The 17,281-nt window shown below is 42.0% G+C and overlaps 1 protein-coding gene across 40 annotated transcripts in view; it reads left to right on the top strand.

Moving 5' to 3' along the window:
- Positions 1 to 17,281, top strand: part of MAP2 (microtubule associated protein 2) — a 236,821-nt gene that overhangs the window by 63,725 nt on the left and 155,815 nt on the right. For 21 of the 40 annotated variants that reach the window (XM_017747007.1, XM_017746999.1, XM_017747025.1 and 18 more), the window contains exon 3: positions 14,139 to 14,195. The exons of the other annotated variants lie outside the window; for them this stretch is intronic. The gene's annotated coding sequence lies outside the window, so the exon portion shown is untranslated. The remainder of the gene's footprint in view (positions 1 to 14,138; positions 14,196 to 17,281) is intronic. 40 annotated transcript variants of the gene reach the window in all.

Raw genomic sequence — 17,281 nt, 5'->3', positions numbered from 1 at the left:
TTGGCTCAGCAAGATCATGGTAGCTCAGCAAATGGTAGAAAAAAGTCCTAGGTTTTCTTGTTCTTTATTAGTGTGGTATCAGGACTGATCCAAAGTTTGGTGTGCATGTATATGTGTATGTGTGACCATGACTAGCTTTGAAAACTGTGATGGCAGAGCACAGTGTAATATCTCTGTCAATCTTGGTCCCTTGACCAGCAGAAAGGGCGAGTGGGTTGCAGGCAGGCTGTGCTCCAAGCCCAGTTCTGCTGTTGATTTCCTGGGTGACCTCAAACAATATAACAATAGGGGTAGTGATATACTTAGCATGCTGCTTAGCAAGTCTGCTGTCCTTATGTGTGCGTTAGTAGTGTTGCTGTTGGGAAAACTGGTTTCATAAACAAAAACAAGCTTTCAGAGAAGAGTTGGCATAATTTGAGAGAGGCCTATGGTTTACTGCCTGCAGAGCGCTGAGGAGTAACTAGTAAAAGCTTCTTGAAGTCCTAGCCAGATTTAACAGCCAAACTGTCATCATCATTGCACATCACAAAAGCTGTTTGGGAGGAGATTTACCTGTTTGTTCATTCATGGCTTAGACCAACAACAATACCCTGCAATAGCAGCCACATTTGTGCAAACATTTCCTCATTCTGTGACGAAAGCACTCATATTGGCAGGTTAGGAAATGATTATATTAAAAGGTTTTGCCTATAGCTGTGGACCTGGTTAAGTAATATGCTATTAAGCTCAATTAGAGTGGTAGAGTAAAAACAGATGTAATACTTGTGCAAGGAAAGAGCATGTAAAGACCTGAATAAATGAGGTGTTATGAATCATGCTCCTTTATGTGAGTAGAGCCACTGAAGTCAGGGTCTCTGCACCTCTGTTTCATGGTGTTTCTGTTACTGTTTTGTTGACTTTATTTCGATGCCTTTTGTTGACTGAAACATTTAAACGTATTTATTTTAAAACCCAGTAACTGAAACTTGATACCACAAATGAACAAAGTGGACAAAGCATCTTCTGGAATCCTTTATGCTTTGCTGGTATGGACTGGAAAGAGACAGCCTCTCTGTTCCCTTTCCTCCCAACTGCACAAGATTGCAAGTTAGGTTGTCCTGTGGTAACATGCCTTTTGGAGGGAGTGTAAAACCATCCTGTCCCTGCATGATCCATGTAATACGTGGGAAAAATTTTTCTATCTAGTAACCAATGAGGACAATTTCCTGTAAGCCAGTTCTTGTGGTCTCTGGTCTCCAGCCAGATCTATTTTTACTGCCTTTTTCTTCTTTTTTTTTTTTTTCCTGCCCCCCTAATTTATTTTTTCTTGAAAAGAAAAAAATGTCTGTTTGGCAGTGTTACTGTCATGATTCTTACATGCAGACCGGCTACAGTTCCAAAAGGCACCAACAAAGGTAACATATATTCTGATCACCTTGAATTGAAGCTTTTGAGCCACATCATAAAGTCAGCATCAGTGCATGAGAGCAGAAGAGAGGGAACATTTGCCTGTGCTGGTTATCACTGTTGAGCTAAAGCCGAGTTCAAGTAATTTGGTGTTACTGCAGCCAAAAGCATTTTGGTTCTGATACTGCTGACCCTTGGGCTGATGTAACATAAGGATCTAAGGAGCATATAAGTAGTTGCAGTAGAAGGCCTGATAATGCACCTGACCAGTGAATAAAACCGAGGACACTTACACTGAGAGTGCAAGAGGAGTCTATTACTGTCCAATCTGGTGTTAGTGAAGGAGGTCTGAGTGTATAGGCAGAGTGAGCAAATTAAATGGGATCCAACTAAAAGTGCAGGAGGGTAGAGATGTGAGAGGGGAGTCATTTAGAACAGTCATTTTCCACTAATATAAATGGATATCCTGGCTGCAGCTATAGAAATGTCATGCTGCAAGTCATATGTGTATTTAAAACCAATCTCAGTTTGTTTGAACTTTCTTCCCAAGATTTAGGAATCTGTAAATCTTTCAAAAAACAGTTAAAGTCACGCAGCAGGAGAGTGAGTTGGAGATACGAGTCTATGATGATAGAAATTGGGCTTGGAAGGCATTCTGATAGCCAGGTTCTTAGGAGTGCTGAAGGAGAAAGGCAGGGCAATGCTGTGACAATTACTGTTTCACAGATCATAGTGTCAGCTTTGGAGTGCTTTTTCCCCCTCAACTTTGCAAATCTCATTTCTGGACTGGATCCAGAAAGCTGCACATTCTGCAAGCAAAAAGCCAGAAGCATGCAATGTACGCACGAGGCAAAGGGTGGATTTCCTAATAAAGGGACAGTGAATGTGTGTGTTGGAGCTTTCAACCAGATGCCCTGGTTAGTACCCGCAGTAAGGTAATTAGATATTTAATTAGGAAGATGAGTATACCTGCTTTCCCATAGCTAGTAACAGTTGACAAAAGACATGGAAAACAGCCTCAGGAGTCATTTGGAATCTGAAACACAGTTTGTACAAGTCAGATCTAGCAATAGTTGGATTTTCCTCCCATTACATTAGTGTGTTGAATGGTTGTTGGTTATGTTTTAAATGTTAACCTGGTTACTCTAGGATGAGCACATGTGGTCCTCTGATCTTGAAAATGGGAAGCATTTAAAAAGTTGCCGTTAGGTTTTTCATGTGGTTTCTGGATACTGATCCTTGGAGCCACTGTGACACTTGTTAGTTCTCAGTGAACAAATGCTTTCATGTATTTTTTAAGAAATAGATTATATTCAGAAGATGTACTGAAATCGCTTTTTTGTAAAATGAGATATTGGCAAATTTTTTGTGCTACAATGACAATAAATCATCATTGGCAGATTTGAGAGGAGGTGTGACTTCTGCCCTCTCAACAAGGTGCCACTATTGCTTTGAGACGTTGCTGGGCGGCGGGAGGAGTTATTCTGGTCTTCACTGGACACAGCTGCAGCCTTCGCAGCAGTGGCATTGGACTGACATTTTGTTGCAGGAAATCATCTGGTTATTACATGTTATTCCTGGGAGTTGCAGCATTACTTCAGCTAAATACTGTTGGGTAGATTGGCAGTGATATTTGCTGTGAATCATCCTCGCTAATGAACCCCTTTGATAGAGAAACAATAGTTATTAGCAAGATGACGTTTCTGTTGTGAATCCCTATGCCTTTTTATCTTTATTGTCCTCCGTGAACTATTTTGCGAGTTACCATTGGGCTGAAGGGCCTCATTCTCTTCATTGTAGAATCAAATATGTTGGTGTGAGTGGAAAATGCCTTTAATAACATGAGGGGCTTTTTGTTATTTTTGTGTTCCAAAGGTGTTTGCTTCTGTCGTGTTTTTATTCTGGTTTTTTTTTACATTTGAGTAATCATGAATGACTGGAATACCTTGAATCAGTGATACTTGGAAGTGCTGCAGGTAGACTGTTTAATGGTATTTTTGAAGTGCCAGATTGAGGAACATGGACATTAAATGATAAAGGTGATACAGTTGCCTTGGAATGCTGCTATTTCCCATCACTTTAGGAAGTGATAGGCTTCTTCCCTCCAGAAAAATAATGAAGTACAGTCTTAATTTTCAAGGCCATAAATAGATTCTAGAGGATTATGTGTATGATTAAAGTTATTCTCTTACATAAGAGCTTTTTCCTAGGCTGTGGCCTGAAGCCTGAGATATGAATGTGACTGTTTGTTGTCTGTCTGCTTAAACATCCTTCTTCTCTTGGCTCCTGGTTGTGCAGAAGAGATGATAGAGTGAGTTAGTGAACTCAGCTCGTGTCCTAAGGAGATCAGCCTCGTGGTCAGTGAAACTGCTGAGTGAATGGAACAAAATGTGCAAACAATATTTAAAATGGAGATGATCTATTACATTGTCTGGAGTCCACTATGTCTGAGGATGGGGTACAAGGCTGGAGGAAGCTCTGGTCATTCCAGCATGGTAATGCTTACATCCCAAGTACCATCTACATGGTGCATTGAGAGCATAGGAGTATGCTATTTTTAAAAAAAGTCTCTCTCTTGTAACCCAGATTACATCTCTCTAGAGTAAAAGCGTGTTTATACTACAAAAAAAGGGAGTTGACATCTGTTTAGCAACCCATCAGATAAAAGAGACAGTTCTTTTCCAGTTGCATCTGAAACACCTGATGCTTTTGGTGGAACATGCTTGGTGTGTGTACGCATTCATCTGTGCAACCTTGTTTTTCCTTGCAAAATTGAACTGTACACTATTATGCCCATCTTTGGAAACACACTGATTCCTTGTTTGACTTTAGAGTGATTTGAACTGTAGAATTCTGCCCTGCTCCCCACTCTGATTTTAAATGTTCTCCTTGAGGCAGAGGAATGAATGCTCTAGGTGAAGCATACAGGATCAGTCCAGGAGATGTCTGTGGATGTAGGTGTGGACCAGGCAGTAAAAGAAGATTCTTTAGAAGCTTGAGAATTAGCAGAGGATGTAAAGAGGTTTTGTGCTTCTATGGGTGGAAACCAGTTTGTGCCGGTACTTCCAGGGCTATCCTAGTGGTGGTTTAGCTCATGAGAAAACATCAAAGGCCATGAGTAATTGCATTCTCCAGAGCTCCTTTCAAAAGCAGAAAACCATGATGGAAGTGATGCCACAAAGGCTCACCCAAATGGGTGTTTTTATCTACACAGTTTCTGGCATTTAGGCAGCTATCCTTCCAGTTTAATAATACTGAGTCACACCTTTTGTTTCTATCCTTCAAGTCACCAAGGTATCTCTCTTGTCCTCTACTCATGCAAAGCAAGAAAGGATTAGAGACACTTTCCAGACAGGAGAGCAGGGAAGTTTCAGCAGCAAGGGAGCCACTCCAGCTGGTGCTCAGTCTCATAGCAAGGAATGCAGTGATGAGACCTGTGTGAGGAGCTGAGTTTCTTAGCAGCAATGTGAGTCACATCCCTGCTTTCCCAGCATGTGTGGGGCACTTGGCAAAGGGGTGGCTTTGCTGGCCATTTATTTGCTGGAGACTTTTCTGCTAAAGCAGGTGCTCTGTTGAGGACTTAACCCTGGATTTCTAAAAATCACAATCCTGTGTCCTTTTTATTTCCTTATCTGCTATGCATCTTAGACTTTGTCTTATATCCTTTTCCATTTTTTTCTATTTTCTTCCAGTTTTTTTTTCATGGTCCCTTTAATGAAAGAGGGTCTGTGTATTAGTGTAAGTTTTAGCAGTACTTCAGAAAACAGGTAGGTTTGCATTTGTATGGGAGACTTATATCCCCTTTTTGTGTAGTCCTTGTAGTAGGGCAGCAAGTATGGTTTAATAAATAGGATATGAAACACCCATGTTTTGCTCAGCCTTAATGACATGCCGTGTTTTATACAAGCTATGAAACTTGATACTGCCTCTTTCATTTAGAAGGCTGTGTGCACTTTCTTTCTTTGATGTAATTCAGTTGACGGCAGTGGGGTTGTTCCTGACTTACACTAAGAGAAATTAATAGGCAGTGAAGAGTGACACAGGTTCACACCCAGTGTGTGTTGACTCATTTGCTCATTGGCTTCTTTGTAGCAGAAAATGCTTTTAGGGTACCCCTGAGGAATGTATCCAAGTAGAGCCAAGTTTGAGATGAGGTGTGTTTAGCTGAGGGCTGTTCAAAGCCATGGCTTATTATATGATTTGTAATGAAGGTGAAAATCGATGTTTTCATGTGGGAAAGGACTAACATCCGCTGACCGGACCAATTAACATGCACGCCTGTGGGTTTTTTAATTGCATTTCTAATTAAACTGAACCAAAGGGTTGTTTTAGATGTCTTCTGGACAAAGAGCTGCTGCTACGAACACATGCAACCCTGCTTGTGCACAGGGGATGAACAAGACAAATTTCCAGAGGCCCCAGCTACCTCAACCAGTTGTTGATTCTGTTCTGGGAATGCACAAGGACATGTGCTTTTATTGAAGTAGCTTGCTTCATGCCTTCCTTAGTTTTCTGACTGTGTGTTTCATTTGGGACATTTCCAGTCTGTGAAGTTACCTCATCTCAAATTTCTCCTTGCCTTCTCATTCCTTCTGCTGGGCCCCGATCTCAGATGTTGATGTTTCATCACTATGGTCTAGGAAACTGTTGCCTTTTTATGGTAGTTCTTGCACCTCCCTTAGCTCTGATTGATTTTGCAATGTGAAATAAGATGCAGGCTCCAGCACATCAGGCCTCACTGTGCCAGGCCAGAGCTTGGCTTTATATCTGGATCAAAGCATCTGAAGTGTACTTAGGTGGAGCCATCTTCTCCAGTCTACTGGTGGGCTGTCAGTAGTTTGCTTTACCTTTCCCATGCCAAAGCTGTCTAGATCCCATTAATAGTCTGGGCCTGTGGCTAAGATGCTGAACATTACTAATCCCGTCATCCAGAGAGCTTGGGGTGAAGCATCCTCTCAGCGTCAACCAGGGACTTAAAATATGGATGATGTGTAAATCCAGTCTTGACAGCAGGCTCTTCAATGATGGTGTAGCTATGTGCTTAGTGTCTTCTGTTCCTCTGGGACTCCGAGGACAGCTTGCTCCTGCCTCTATGTCTTTCTGGCTCAGTTTTCTCTTCAGCCAATGCTCTGTTGTGTCCTAGTTAGCTTTTTCTTCTGTGCACACAAAAACTGTGTGGCTCTGAAGGAGAAACATCTTGTTCTCCTGTGTACAGCATTTTTAAGTTAATAAACAGAGATGTTGCCATTGCTCATCTAGGGGAAGAAGTAGTACTAAAACTGGTGAAGTTGTTGTTTAGGACTGTAATTAAACTTCCAGACTTACGCAGTAGAAGGTCAATATACCAAAGGTTTACGCCTGGGAATTCAGAGCCTTTTGTTTGGGTTTTTTGTTTTAGTTTGTTTGTTTTTGTTTTTTGTTGTTGTTTGTTTGGTTGGTTTTTTGTTTGTTATTTTTGTTTTATTTTGGGGTTTTTTGGTTGTTGTTGGTTGGGTTTTTTTTTAATTAAGGATTGTTTTGTTTGATGATTAGATGAACGGGACCAGAAGTAACTAAATCAGCCGGCAAACCTGCCAGTGACTCTGGTGGGTTTGTCGTGAAAACTATCAAGTAGTTGACACACAGCTCAGATTGCATACAGTACTCAATACAAAAGTAAGTCATATAGACTACTAACCTTGCGTCCTGCAAAGGGTAAAATACAACAAGGCTGGTTGGAGCATCTGTAGTAGCTCAGCATATGGAGGTGTATGTGTGGAGGCTTCTAAATAAATGCCGAATGTCTTCCAAGTTGGCTGAAGGGAACGGAAGGGAGAGGGGTGAATATCTTGTAACTTCAGATGTGTTGCCATGGTGACATGAACCAATAAGCTAGAGCAAGCCTGGGTGTAATCTATAATTGAGAAGTATAGGAGAGGCAAAGTGGCATTGCTGTTTGCAGAGATTCAGGTACATAATGGGGAGCCTAACGCCACGTTCATCGTGCTCAGTCCTGTCCTCATTCTGAAGAGTACTTACAGTTTACCTACTGCTGGTTTTCAAAGGCTCCCTGCCACTTGAAACACATATATTTGTTTCATTTTTAATAGCAAGTTGTTGACCTCTGCCAACATCTGATCCCAGTCAGGGATTTCTATGTACTGCACAAATAGGGTATGCATGCTGCATCTGGTAACCATACCGTAAAAGCAAAGCAAAGTTTGGTCTGTAACTTCTAGAACTGCTGGTTCTGTATTTCAGTTGCACTATGGAAACTGGATAGTCCTGTAAAGACAGAACACTAAAGCCTCAAGTCAGAGATGCCACCAAGCGTATGATTTACTCTAAGTGCTTAAGTGCTCTAAGTGAGGATGGATAGCCCAAGTGCCTAAAGTTATACAGATGCTTAAATGCTTTGTAAACTCAGTGTTTAAGGACTTCATCCCAAAGGATGCTGGAGAAACTTCCACTGAAATAAGTGAGGATGAAGGAGTCCTCGTGCAGTTTCAGCAGCTACAAGAATTGTATGAAAGAAAGCAAGCACATTATTGCTATTACATTATTGCATACTTTACCATGGAAAAAATAATTAAAATTAATTCTGGGTTTGGTTTGGGTTTTTGGGGGGCTTTTGGGGAGTGAGGGGGTGTGAGGTGGAACGGCAGGGGGGTGTATTGTATAAGTATTTGGACAATTTAATCAGCATTAAAACCTATTTTAATTATAAAACCAGTATAGGTAGGAAGTTGAATGGGATTCCACAGACAATCCGTCCTTTTGAGGTTGTGAATAGCCCTTTTCATTTCCATAGAGTTTTATAAAAAATGTTAAAATAGGAAGGAAGTCTTTTCATTCAAGATCACGTTTATGATCCATCCCTTACAACAATTTTCAAACTGATGTTACACACACTGGGGTACTTGTCTTCTAACATTACTTACAAATGTTAATGGAATTGTGCGCTCTGTTTTACTTGTGTTTTAAACATGAGAGATACTTTACAACAAACAAAACATTCCTGGTATAAAATGTTGACTGTCCAGCAGATCTAGGGTTTTGCTCTCTAGCCCAAGTTGTTTAAAATAATAAAAAAATTGGCTGCTTTCATCAGAAGTTGCAGTATTTAAAGTAGTAGTCTATATCTAGAGAAACTGTGTATTTACACCATGTAAATGAAGAGCTTTGTTTCGCTGCCCCTTTGATATTTAATGATGACTGAGATTGCAGACTCGTTGGAGAGATCTTCCATTGTGTTTCAGTAATACCAGCATTTTCAGAATCTGAAATTTTTTTTGTTACACAAGTTCCCACCGAATGAAAATAGGTGCACATAGCTTCAGGCAAAACAGCATTTTTACCCCACCATGAAAGAGATCCTGGAGTTGCTAGAAAATCTGTTTGTGATATGCTTTTAGTGCTCATTTTCCACAAAAATATCAATCCTGTATAACACCTACTTATCTATATAAATAATCTTGCTCTGTGTTTGTACAGTACCTGGTACAAGGCAAACCCATTCTCAGCAGTTTCCTAAACACTGTTGTGATCAAAATAAGTAATGAGGTTTGGCTTAATAGGTGTAATCTTTCACAAAGGGGTGTTGGGGAGAAGCCTGGTCCTGGCGAGAATGGGAGAAGTTGTAATTGTATAGGGATTATAAAGAATGTAAAATTCTAAGATGCAATCAGTTCTGCAGAGCAATTGAGCACCAGTATGAGTTTGTTTGTGGTTGTATGGCTGGGTTTTTAGTACTGCTGGTGTGAGACATGTAAGTTGTGCCAAGCCTTGATGTGTAGAAGGCAAATCAAGTCATTCCTCACTGAGCAAATCAGAACTCCCTACAGGAATGTTTTTCACATTGGTCTGACTGGTTCAATGTGAGACATTTCAGGAAAGAAAAACTTTGTGAACGAACAAAAAGTTTCAGCTTCATTGCAGTTTCTCTTTGAATTGGGGGGCAGGAGTGGTAAAACCTTAAGTAAACCCCATAAAGAGTCAAGAAAAAGAGCTACAGGTTTGTGGATATTTTTATTCTTGCACTTTGTTTTTCCAGTTCTGATACTGTGTATCCCCTGATCTTAAGTATTTACCCCAGTACTTCGGAGGCTCAAAGTTACATGCAAGTGGAGGAAAAAGGCCATGCATTCTCTCTCTCTCCTGCCCATCCCTCTGTACTCTGCTCAATTATTTTCTATGTTCATACAAATAAAAAAGATAATTGTTTTCCTCCTAACCTTACTTGAAAATAGCCCTCATTAAATTCTGTGGTGGGGAAAGGGTTGGATAGGACGCCAATGTGTTGAAGGGCTTCTCTGTCTGGCTTGGGAAGTGCCTTATGTAAGGAGCTGTTGCACCGCAGCAGAACTGAAGGAATGGGGACAGATGGCGCCTTTGAACGTGACTGTAGCTGGGATCCCTTATGGAGATCTTGCAGCGACTGTGGTGGCCCTGGGAAAACAAAGTGATGGTTCTTCCCCACCGTCCAAAGTGCATCTGTGCTCTGCCTATTTGGAGCTACGTGTTGTCGTGGCCTTGCTGCTGCCTGTTGGGGTGAAACTGGCACAGAGCTGCCTCCAGCCCTTTTACTACAGACAGGCAATGCAAGGGAGACAAGACTTTGTTATCCAGTAGCACCCCGCTGCTTGGAGAAATGGCATACATAGTGTTTTTCTGATGTTCTCCTAGCTGCTTTTTCTTACCAAACAACCCAGCTAATGCCTAGAAGATGTTCGTGGGAGTGGTTCTGAATTAAAACTTCCTGCAGTGTGCGTTGCACATCTTGGAAAGTGGAAGGTTACCATCCAGCAGACATGTTCTCTGCTACCCCTGGCAGCAGGATGTTAGCTCGGAGGGAATGTAGCAGGACAAAATGATGGTGTATTAAATTGAAAATCAGAGCAGTGGAGGGGAGAAGCTGCCAAAATTCCAAATAAAATTATTTGGGTGGGTTAAGGAAGTTGGTTAGCCAGAAGTTAGAGCTTGTTTCCCGGTTCCTTTGCTGTAGTTCAGAGATGCAGTGCATAGAGTGGTGCTACTGCTGCTTAACTTTTGATTCATTGTCCTTACTGATAGAAAGTTCCTCCAATACTATCTAGATGTTTAATGCTTTAATGACCTGTATTTCATGTCCACTGCACGTGTTCTCTGTTGTGCACAGTAATCTTGTGAATATTAGAATATGATACTTTAATCTCTGCTATTGTCTGAACTTCTGTTAATTTAGTCTTTCTGCATAGGTCTTGCTTTATTGGAGTTACTTTTATTGCTGCAGCAAACTGGATAGCCAAAGGGAATGAACTGCAAATAATCCTCCCAGAGAAAGGGCTGTTGGTCCGTGGTGGTCATGGAAGGGCTGCACTGGCCTTGACAGCTGTGCTGAGCAGAGCTGCAGCTGTGTGACACAGGTGAGGAGGGGGATGCTGCTGAAGCGCAAATGAAATCAAGATGTGTCTAGTAAGGGTCTGAAGTCCCATCCTTAGTTGTATTTGGTTCAGTGGCTCAGCAATTGATTGCTTAAATAAGGGGGGTTTTTCTGTCCTGTCAGCTTTATTCTTGGCCACATCAAGTACTCTGAGCAAGCTGCCTTGGAGAATTCAGACTTTGAGCGCTTCTAATTCAGAAAATGGATTTTCTGGATTGTGAGTAACATGTTTGTGTCCTTGTATTTCCCTGTGGTTCTGTCAAGCGAAGTTTTTCAGCTTAGAGAGACGTGAGAGGTGGAAGAGTTGAAAAAGGGAAGAACTGCATTCACTTCAGAAAGAAATGTGGTACTTTGCACCATCCCAGAGTGCTGTGAGCAGTGATGATCCTGCTGCTTGTTCTGCAGCCTGGCGCAGGCTTTGGTGGGCATGGAAATGAACAAGCACATGTTTACCATTGAGAAGCTTGTCTTTCTCTAATATGAGTATAGTCCTTCTGCAATATAGCAAACCAGCCTGGACTTGGGCATTAGGAGTTTTGGACTAGGCTGCAATCCTTTAGATATTTATGGGTTTTTTTATACAGATAGACATACGTCACTCTGCTAGAGAGGTACAGGAGTAGCAATTTAACAGGAAGTAGGCTGTGTGACAATGTAGCAACTACTCAAGCTACTTTGCACTCTGTATGTGAATTTCACAGAGAGTTCTCATGGTCCTGTGCAGGGCTCTGGGGTGACAGCAGAGGGAATCACAGGGCTGCCTCAATATGCTTGTTATGGTGGTGACTCTTACGGGTTGAAGGCTGCTGGTGCATGGTCTGTATGGCTGTGGCAAACATTACTGTGAGCTTGTGACAGACTGGGCTTTGAGAGCAAATCTTCTGTAAGTGAAAGGAAGTGTGTGTGTCCTGGGGTGAGCAAGTTGTGGGGGCTGCTGCATGCTGGTGCAGCTGCACAGCTGTCACACCTGAGTGTAAAGTGAAAAAGGCTGCTGCAACAAAGTGATTCACATCTATTTAGCAAGTGCTCCTGAGTAATTTGGTGGGCTGACACCAGATCATGACAATAGACGTTGAAGGGTTACTGGTCTCATCAATCAGCTTCTGCTTGGCTGCTGCTCTGTTGCAGCTTCTCTTGCCCTATTTCTTCTTGAAGAACTGCATAGCTGTAGTGATTTTAAATTTTATCTTTATCCTAACCACAGGAGATAAGTGTGATATGGTTGATATTATGACACATCAGATTTCCTTGGTCTGTTCCTCATTTGGTTTTGGTTCCTGCTTCCACACAGAGCATACACCTGTGTTTTCTGTCATCCATGGCTATAAGAAAACAGGTAGGTGAGGCCAAGATGTGAAAGAGCAATTTATAAAAGGCTGGTTATCAGAGCTGTGTTTCTGTCATGAATTTATGGTGGCGTATGAGTGAATGACGAATTTTGTTTGGTCTGTAAAACATTAGAGTAGAGGCAATTTGGACATGTAGCCTTGTAAAGCACATAATGCTGTCTCTGAAATAATGCTGGTTTCTTAAACACATGTGCATAACAGATGCTTCTGAAGCAGCTATTTGTACAGGGTGTTTAAGAAACTGCTTTGAGTATCTTCCTCAACAAGTTTAATTCATGTTTCTTACCCCCAAGTTATAGTGCTCTCATCTGCTAAAGTCTTAAGTAAGGGCAGTTTTCAGTAAGATTAGTTTTGCATTCAAAGTTATTTTTTGGCTTAGAGAGACAATGAGAGGTGGAAGAGTTGAAAAATGGAAGAACTGCATTCACTTCAGGAAGAATTGTGGTACTTTGCACCATCCCAGAGTGCTGTGAGCCATTGGTATGTTGATGCTCTTCTTGAAGAAGGAGGTTGATTTTTTAGTAAACCAGTATGTTATGAAATTTACTTTCAGGCAGTGATGTAAACAGCCATTAGCTTTCAGTAGTAGTTAGAGGAGAGGTAACACACGTCTTTGCAAACTAGGGCATGCACAGATGAGTGAGTTAAATTGAATGTTGGCTTATATAAAATGATGAGTGGACAGTGCTGGTGTCCCATGCAGACTGGGTCAAAGATATACAAGTACAAGCAGCTGTAGAGACTCTCCATCATTTGAGATGACAGAATTCCTGTGCTTTGAGGAAAAGGGCTTGGGGTCCTGATTTTCCACCAGCATGAGAATGAAACATTCACAGTAATTTTGTTTATCTGAATATTTGTTATGTTGATTCACAACATTGGCATCAGGCTGCTGGATTAAAAGTTGCTTGACTATAGACACACTTTGTACTCTTAAGAGTACAAAGGTGCTGCTTTGTATGTGATTATGCAAATGGGACCCTGGTGTGTGTGGGTGAAACATAAGTGTACAGCTTATTTCTACTGGCAGTCAGGCTTCTGAAAAAAACGTGCAGAAATGAAGGAATCTGGTTCTGGGATCCACCTATGTGAAGCATACAACTGCTTTTCAATAACATGATGAAGATAGAGTATTTGGCATAACAGCCGGGTGTGAGGAGACACTGCCTCAGGGAGTGTGATAAGTCTCTCAGCAATGGCACAGGACTCTCAGTGGCTACAAACTCTGGAGAGAAGGAATAAAGCCAGCCAGAGTCACATGTCGGTGTTTTGAGGGTCCCTCTAGGTAAAGTTTATTTAGCTTTCCTGGAAGCTGCAGTATTTAATCTGACCTGAAGCAGCAAACAGATGGAGGGATGTATTCTGTCAGAGAAGAGAGCTGTATTTTTGGCTTTTACTTCAAGCAAGAGATTTGTAGGTGGCTTGCTTAGTGTTCCATGAATTTGATGCTCTATATATTGCTAAACTGAGCCTGTCTTTTGTAAGCAACATAATTTTACAGCCTCCTTATGCTTAAACTGCTTCTTCACTCAGGAGTTAAAAACAGGTTCCTTCCAAATTTGTTGCCCTGTTAGACCATACGTTCTGCTGCTGCAGGGAGCAAGTCATTCATGTTGGCTTAACTGGGAGTTACTTACATCCTCCAGTGGAGCCATGTATTTCACTTTACAGATGAACCAGTGTATTCTGATTTTGTGTTTACATATCTGAAAAGCAGGATCCTTTCAGGATTAATTTCTTTACAAGTCTTTTAACGGAATGGAGGCTCTTTCCTGTTAAATTGAACTCAACTTGTGCAAGTGCATATGTATAGAAGTCTCTCCTTTCCCCTGAGACCATGCCCAGTTAAGAGGAGGAGAAAAGTGAACATTCTTGGGAAGGTTTGTTCTCGTCATATTATAGCCTTATAAAATAGAAACAAAACTAAAATTGTTGCAATGCTGCTTAAGTAAATAAGAGTTTGAGGTGGGGCTTGAAAATAGTTCGTTCTCCCTTTTTTTCAGGGTAAGCTGTGCAGCATTTCAAACTGGCTTGTGCTGGGAGCGGACATCACCAGCAAGGTATTTCCTGTCTCCTTTTGCCAAATGCTAATAATAATAACAACAACAACAATAAAGTTTTAAAAAATATACTCAAATCAGAACTAAGACATGCATGACTTCATTTGGCAGCACGGGGCTTGCTCTACATAACTTCTGTCTTTATTTTTTTACTTACATGCCTGCCAAGAGCTTCTGAATTCATTTTCCCCTTCTCACTCCGTCTTCCCCCTGCTGAAGGAAAGGCATAGTGTATCACACTCTGAGCCAGAGGAACATATGGGATGGGGAGCTCCAGCTGACCAGTTCAAGAGCTTGGCTGTCATGTGAGCCTTGCCAACAAATTTCAGTGTCACAGGGAAAACCATGAGAACATTTCTGAAGTTTCAGTCCTGCAGAGAGTAGCCAGGAAGGAATGAGTGGGAATTTCTTTTGCATTGAGGGAAAAAAAAGTGAAAGTATTTTAAGTGTGAGACTCTGAGCTGCCTCTGCTTCTGAAATGGTGGTACCCTGAAGAGGCAGGCTTAGATTTGTGGCACATTAAAAAGAAGTAACAGTTTCATGGTAGTTGATAGTGGTTTATGACACATCAGTTCCTGTTTCTGCTTTGTTTTTGAAGCTGCTTCAGTGAACCCAGCTTCCTTTCCTTAACTACTAGGAACTCTGTGAACCCCTGGCTTGTTTGTCTCCAGCTACAGCTGGAAATGCTGGATAGATCTCAGCATCCCATTTTGCCTAGGCAGCATCTGTGTTTTCTGAGGTAAAATCTAATACACAAATATGAACATAATTTCTGGAATCAGTTAGAAACTGTGCATCCACATGATCCTCTGTGTATGTGTGAATTGTTTTCATTTGGCTTGTTAAATTCATTAAAGAAGAAAAAGCTTCCAGTGGAGCTTGATTCTGATGAGCCTGTATGGGTTAAAAGAAGTAGTTACTGTCCAGAAATCACTTTCTTTTGGCATGTGTTCCCTCTAGTCCTTTGTGATATCACCTGAAGGTTTTTATCTGACATTGGTTTTGGATTGAGTCTGCATTGCTGATGGTGCATTTGGCTGTAAAGATGAGGTTTAATTGATTTTCAAGGGTAGGAGAAAATGGTGTTCTTGATAACCATTGCAATTTCAGGTAATGTATGCTAACACTGATGTGTGAGCTGCTCAGAGCTAATAATAACTGGCTGACGTGACCTGACTTGGCTTTAAAATGCCTAGTAGAGCTTGCTGTGGCCTTGTAAAGAGATTTTATATTTTTGTGTCTGTCTGCTGATGGCTCTCTAGTGTACATCTCCCTAGCATTGCATCAGGATTTAATCACAAATCAGGTTGCTCCAATTATTTCTCCTGGTAAGACTTCAACCTTGTTTTGGCTCCTTAGGGTGGAGGGGCTTTCAAGAGTGGGTAAAAAAGCTGTATACCCTCCCAGTTTGTACCAGAGGACAAAAGAACCATATAGACCCTTCTCTGCCCATTTCCTGGGGCAGCACATGATTTGTGTGTCTCCATGACATTTCTTGAAAGCTCAGGGTAACAGCCCTACATGATTGATTAATAAATACCTTGGTAGCTTTGACAGGGAACACTGGGCATCTCATGGCCACTTCAGAAGGGCAGCAGCAGGCTGGAAAAACTGTAGTGTGCTAACTCGCCTGACCTGCTATTTCTGCAAAGTTCCCACCAAGGATCCTGAATTTTATTTCAGAACACCAAGGAAAAATATGGAAGAGTTTGGAAATGTCAGTGCTGGAAGTGGGGCTTGCCAGAAGTAGTAACAGACCAGACTTGTAAGACAAACAATGCTGCACCATGGACTGACTATATCACCCCATAATCTGTATTAAAAATAGATTTTACTGGCTCTGGTTTTAGCATGATCCATTCAGTAATTCATATGGCATTCCCATATGTTAGGGTGAGAGGAAGGTGGAAATAGTGGGAGTGGGGGAAAAAGACACTGACTGATCCTTATGCCATTTCAGTTCAGTTAATTGCATGTGTTTAAAATGTTGTAACGTGAGCAGATGGGGTGTTTCACAGTTATGTGCTCTGTGTGTGGATATATACACACACACACACATATATATGAAGTTCTCTAGCACTTGATTCCACAGGGCTGTGCTGAGGCTTTACCAGCCACACATGTTGGGTGTGTATGGGTGGGAGGATGGCATCAGTGGTGGGATGGGATGAGTGATTGATTTAGTATTGGGATCCCCAAAACCACATGAGATGTGCACGTGTTCAGTGAGCAGTCCCAGAGCTTGCAGCTTTGTTTGAAGCCACACAGCTCTGAAATCAGTAAACAAATTTTTTCAGGAATCTGGGCCTCAAACGTACTTAGTACTTAAATACCAGGGTAGTTTCAGTCTGGGAATAACTTCTGGAAGAAGGAGACCTGTCCCTGGAAGCAGTGGTTGTGTATCCTGCAAAGTTGCAGGAATGTGGGTTCCCTCCTCTTGTTAAGATTGCTGGAGCAGCCAAGCTGCTGAGGGCTGCATGCCAGTAAGCACCATCCAGCTCAGGCAGCATTCTGGTTACAGCTGGGATAATGGGTGGTCTTCTGACCATGGTGAAATCCCACTTCAGTCCTGACTCTGCAGTCTCCTTGTTCTCTTTTGCTGGCAGCATCAGTGCCAAGCCTGTGATGGATGGGTCACCAAGTGACCTGGCTGCTTTCCTCAGCTATTTTCTGGTCTTGTCCCCTCAGTTTTGTCCCTCTCGCCTGCCCTCCACCCTTGCCCCTTCCACACAGGTGCTTTTGGGGAAGGGGCAGCCTCCTCTCTGCACAGAGCGGCCTGCTATTCCTGTGCTCTTCGGCAGGAGTGTGGCAAACAGGCTGTTTTCATCCTTGCTACCACAACCCTCAAAGGATAGAGTAAAGCAGATGGCACTGTGCTTAATGAACAGCCAGCCTGTTTGTCAGCTCGGGCTTTGCTCTGTATGTGTATCTCATGTTTGCCAAAGCTGGGCTTTTCAACTGGAGCCTCTGCTCCTGCTGGGATCTCATCGGGAAGATGAGGGGCCCCTCCTCTCTCTCCCCAAACTCTGGTCCCTAAGGTCAGCCTTTGCTCAGATCAGCTCTTCCCTGAGAGCAGCCAGGCTTTC

The sequence above is a fragment of the Corvus brachyrhynchos genome, unplaced genomic scaffold, assembly GCF_000691975.1.
Source record: "Corvus brachyrhynchos isolate BGI_N302 unplaced genomic scaffold, ASM69197v1 scaffold481, whole genome shotgun sequence".
Lineage (NCBI taxonomy): Eukaryota > Metazoa > Chordata > Aves > Passeriformes > Corvidae > Corvus > Corvus brachyrhynchos.
Note: the sequence above shows the minus strand (reverse complement) of the source record. Positions and strands in the feature narration are given on the sequence as shown.